Genomic DNA, 6,000 nt, shown 5'->3' on the forward strand with positions numbered 1-6,000 from the left:
AATAATTTAAAAATCTAGCTTTATCTACCAGAGATTATCCCACATCATGGGAATGTTAAAAACTGAATGTGTTCTTATATTTCATATGATGTTAGGAATACCTAATATTCTGTAAGAAGCACTTGGTTTTTCTCTAAGATTATTTAAGCATAACTCCTTTATGGGATTTTAAAATTAACTTAGTAATAGCACCCATGGGTAGAAAAATGTCAAGTGTACATAACATGCATGTATGAACACATTCATAAGCACATACAAAAATACAGATATGCCAACAGAGATCTTACATTTTCATTGTAAATCTTAGCCACAAGTCAGTAAAATATAGTGATATAATCACACTGGTTCATCTCCACTTTATATTTCATCTGAATTTTTATGGAGAAGAATTTTAAAATGTCCTTTTGCCCTGACATATAATCTGATGACAGTTGTAGACTAAGTTTAAGTTCAGTGACTGAAGACAAATTTAGCAGTTTTCTGGGTGTCTCCAAATCATCTGAACAGGTAAAACATTTAGTTCTATTTTCAAATAGCCTTTTGTTCTCTATTCAACCTCAGGTGTTTCCTTAACAGGGTCACTTAATACCTGGAGAGCCCTCAATGGAAGGCAGGGGGCATAAAGTTCAGATGACCACAGAGAATGGAGGGGTCAAGGTGGGAAAATTCTGGCTGGAGGACAGAGGGATTGAGGAGGTAAAGATTTGAAGGGAGGAATGTGAAAGAATCAAAGGAATTGAAAGGAAAATTTAAAGGTAAGTAAAAGGAGGAAGCAGATGCAGCTGTGATGGAAAGGGACAGGTTTTAAAGAAGCCAGTGTGAGAAGACCTTAAATTTCCAAAGAGTCCATTGAAGTTTCAATTTATCCTTACCAAAACAATGCCAAGAACAAAGAAGCAGAAAGAGTTAATGGGGAACATTTTCAGTAGGGGTTCAAGAAGATGCTCTCCAGTCCAAGGAGAAACTTCCAAGGCCTAAATTATTGGTAACCACATACTTGTGAACAGAAACTTGGGAGTCTCAGTCTAGTATCTGCTGGTCTAGCACTCTAAACCAAGTACTTACAACCAGTGCTTGTTTTGGACACTGACTCAGCTAATTCATGGCTGGGACTCTCACCCAGCTTCTTATAAACAGAAAAACCCAGCATTGTAATCTAACCTTTCTTTGTCTGGGACTCTTAATACAACTTCTAGAAAATAATTCAAATTTTAAGAAATAAAATCTATTGCCACCAGCTTCAAGGGATCTTTGTCTGGAGTACTTGTGTGGGAGTTGAATGCACCACTGGAAACTTGATTAGTCAGAAGTGAAGACAGAGTCTTCCTAAGCACACAGTTATGGTCCTGGGTGAGTGGTATAGTGCCCCATTGATGAATCTGATCCTATCTTACTTGTAGTACCATAATGTCAAACAGAAGCCACAGGTTCAATTAGTAAAACAAATTTTATTCAGGAATGTTGCTCTAGGGGAAAGGAAGCCTTAGTATGGAATGGGCTCATTTCCACCTATTTCATGGACACTTGGGAATTTATAGCTAAGGATTCTGATGTGTGCCAGTGGATGGACTATTGTAAGAGGAAGCATCAAGTGTAGGGGCAATTCTACCTGAATCAGTTTAACAGGATTCTTGGATTCTTGCTGAAGACAGGCCTGGCCGATCAATACTCACCTGTCACATGGTGGAGGATGAAAACCTGATTGATACAGAGAGTGATTAGACATGAAAGATGAGGGACTCTTGCTAAACAGACTTAACTGGGGTCTTGCTAAGGAGTTTTCAAGAAAGTGCACAGGTGGACATAGGGGACACCCAGCTCTTTTTGTTACAAGATGGTCTTCAGTGTTCTGGAGTACTTGGAGCATTTCAGTTGTTCTTTCCTCTGCACAGCCACCTCCGATGCAGGAAGTGGACTTTGGGAGGACACAAACAGGAGGAACAGGACTGCTTGTACCAAAGCCCTAACCAGAGTTGTATGCAGCCCTGATGGGCAAATCTGCTAAATTACCATGAGCAGCAATTCCTCCAGTGTTTCTGTTGGGGTCATCTGATTATTTCTGGGTTTCCTGGAATCTGCTCTCTAATCTGATTAGATTTAAAAATGATAATGACTGTTTCCAATAGTAAGCAGAGCAATGGTAGACAATGGTGTGAGCTGATTATAGAGATTAATTTCCTTGTGTCTGGCTGTTTACACTGGATCCTTGTTTCATGAAAACTGCAGATTTTATTTTTTTCTTTCTCCCTTACTGGAATAGACAGTAAACTTGGTACAGCTTTGCCTTATCTGTACGCAAAACTACTGCCAAAACAATCATTCATGGACTTAAAGAATATCTTGTCCACTGTTATGTTATGTTATACACCATTGTTTCAGATCAGTGAACATACTTCATAGGAAAAGAAGTGTGGCATTGGGTCCATGTGCATGGCATTCCCCACCGTTCTGAAGTAGCTTGTTTGACAGAATAGTAGAAGGCTTTTAGAAGACTCACTTATAGAGCTAGGTGGCAGGACATTTGTTACAAGGCTGTAACAGGGCTTTCCAGTAGGCTGTATATGCTCTGAATCAGCAGCCATTAGTGTGCTGTTTCCTTATATCCAGGCTTCATGGGTCCAAGAACCCAGGGATGGAAAAAGAAAAGGCACCATTTTTGCTTCCTATTCCCCCAACCTAATGCTCTCTTGACCTAGAGCTCTAAGATACACAGGAAGGACTGCTTCCCCTAAAAGACAAAGCAGTGATTTCCCTGGATAGAAGTGAAGAGTGTCACCTGGCCACATTGGGCTTCTAGTGCCTGTAGGTTAATATCCATGGAAGGGAGTTTGGGTGCTGGCTAGGGTGATTGATTCTGACTACTGTCAGAGAAAATCCACAGTTGCACAATAGGTAAAATGATAAAAAGCAGGTTTATTCAGGATCCAGGACTATTGTAATGGGGTAAAAGAGCCCTCAGTATTGAACCAGGGTCAATTCTGCAGTCATTCCACCCTATTATTCAAAGGATTGAAGAGAGATTCTTTGTCCCTTAGAATAACATGAGTCCATTTCTTCTGAGATTATCTTTCATTCATTAAAGACCTGCTAAGTTTTCTGATTATATTTGGTAGTAGAGGGTATGCTTTATGGTGTTAGCTACCAGATGTTTAAAGAAGTTAAGCTTGTATGAAAATAACAGGGAGAAAAAAGACTAATATAAAAATCCGTTTCTGTTTTCAGAGGGAAGACTGTTGAAATTTCTTGACAGTGCATTAAAAGCATCATTACAATGTGGCTACATATCACAGTGGGAATCTGATGGATTTCCTGGTTTGCAGCTGGAAGTTCTGTAGTGATGGCATTCGGTTTTCTGTTGAACTTTCTGCATGGTGCACCGAGAAGTAGGTATGATGTTTGCACACACATGATCATTTGTGGTAATCTATTGAGGTTTATGCAACATCAACTTGTAGAAATTCATGAATAGGGAAGTTTTGGTTCTCTGCAATTCCAAGTCAGAAAGGAGAAAAAATGGAAATAATAATTTGGAGAGTCATAGGCAGATACTGGAGGAAACTAGAACTCAGGCTTTTGTATAGACTGGCAAAATGTCCAAGATGTAATCCAAAAGGGTAGAGTGCAGTTTTCCATTGAAACATAATTTTTCTCACTAAGATCACCAACATTCAATCAGAAAAAAAGCAAGAAAAATTTTTTGCAAGTTAATCTCACTTCATTGTACTCTGCCTGATCATTTACATAAGTACAAGAATAGTGATAAACCAAAAGGCCTCTTGAGTTTGCTTTGCTGGAACTTTCCATATGACTATTCAGCATCTCTCCAGGAAGGAAAATGAAGTCCAGTACTCACCAGGAAATTGTGCCTATACTACCTGTAGAGTTGGGTGAATTCCTTTCTTCCAGGGATTCCAAAAATGTCTTGAGATTTGTGGATCTGTCATGAAGTGATCTTCCTTAGTGAACTGTAAGTTTGGAAATCCTTTAAGACAAGTACAGGCTCTTATGTCCAATTGGTTTTATAAGCATTGGCTCCCTAAATCAACTTTAGTTCCTTTAAACTATCTAGTTCTACCTCATTCTATGCACATCTATCTGTAATATGACATTCTAATCAAATCCTTGTTAATGTAATCAATGTTTCCAATTGTGTCCTTTGGACAAGGAGAATAGATTCTTATTGAATTTATTCTTATTGAATTTATGATTTCTTATTGAATCATATTCTCATAATAGTAAGAATGCTTACTAAGAGTTTTCAAAGTGTAGGACAGAAGTTAACAAGTAAAAATCATTGTTGCATCCTTATTCCCCAAGGATAAATTTACTAAATTGCTGTAAGTACACATAGTATAAGAAAAAAGTTTCCTTAATTTTTGAAAGATGAACATTCAAAAAAAAAAAAAAAAAAGCAGTGTTTCAAACAAATCCATCAAGGATTATAATGGCACTCATTAGTTCATTGAAATCCATGAAATATTTTTTTTCTCACTTTTCTTGGGTTAGCAGTTATTTCATTCCATTGGCTTTTTCAGTACTTTTGGAAATTTCTACTCAGACTAAAATCATAATCTGAAAGTTATTTAAGTGATGCTGTCAGTGATAATTCCTGCCTAGAGCCAATTATAAACACTTTTTTTTAGAAGACTCAAAGTCAAATAATAACAGTCTTTGAATAGACTTACCATATGACCTAGGAATCCCACTCCTGGATATATATCCAGAAGGAACCCTACTCCAAAATGACACGTGCACCCCAATGTTCATATCAGCACTATTTACAATAGCCAAAACATGGAAACAGCCTAAATGTCCATCAACAGGTGACTGGATAAAGAAGCAGTGTTATATTTATACAATGGAATACTACTCAGCCATAAAAACCAACAACATAACATCATTTGCAGCAACATGGATGCTCCTGGAGAATGTCATTCTAAGTGAAGTAAGCCAGAAGGAGAAAGAGAAATACCATATGAGATAGCTCATATGTGGAATGTAAAAAACAAAAACAAAAACAAACAAACAAACAAACAAACAAACAAAGCTTAAATACAGGACAGAAATAGACTCATAGACATAGAATACAGACTTGTGATTGCCAGGGGGGTGGAGTGTGGGAAGGGATAGACTAGGATTTCAAAATTGTAGAATAGATAAACAAGATTATACTGTATAGCACAGGGAATCACAGAGGAAAAAATGTGATAATGAGTGTGTATATGTCCATGTATGACTGAAAAATTGTGCTGAACACTAGAATTTGACACAATATTGTAAAATGATTATAAATCAGTAAAAAATGTTTAAAAAAGATATGGAAAATTGTGTTAAAAATTTCCTATTGAGCACAGATCAATAATCTCAGTAATTTTTTTGTTGTTTTAGGAGAGGGACAGAACCCAATTCTAGTGTTACATAAATGTAATATTAATTTTATGAGTAATTTAAAAATAATGTAAATTAATGCATCAAATCGATGGCAGTATCCAATACAAGGTTTCTTTTCCTAGATTACTTTCCCTCAAATATTCCCCTGTTAAAAAAAATGCATTCAGTTTTTCATCTTATTATTTACTTTTTCTCATTCTAGCAAAGCATAAAATCTATTTTTTTGAACAAAATTACACTCTTTTCTCCCTAAGAAAAACACACCCTTCATGTCTTTCCTTAACAACACATCTTATTTTCCTTGAATACAGGGAACCTTTTTCTTTACTGTTATTAGTCATAGGGGGATTCACATATATTGATTTGAATTGTTAACCAGTAGTCAACTTTCTTTTACAGAGAAAAATAGAAAATTAGCATGTTTTAAACTTTTTGCCATATAGTATCATTCTCCACTGTTCCAGAAACCTGAATCCTTTCAAGAGATCAAGCGGCCCATGGAGGGATGGAAAACTCAGGATTATTATGCCAATGGGCCCAGAAGAGTGAACACCCCAAGCTCTGGATCCCATCTGTATGTTTACCCAGTATTTTATGGGGTGTTAGGTT

This window comes from Camelus dromedarius, chromosome 29 (genome assembly GCF_036321535.1).
Source record: "Camelus dromedarius isolate mCamDro1 chromosome 29, mCamDro1.pat, whole genome shotgun sequence".
Classification (NCBI taxonomy): domain Eukaryota; kingdom Metazoa; phylum Chordata; class Mammalia; order Artiodactyla; family Camelidae; genus Camelus; species Camelus dromedarius.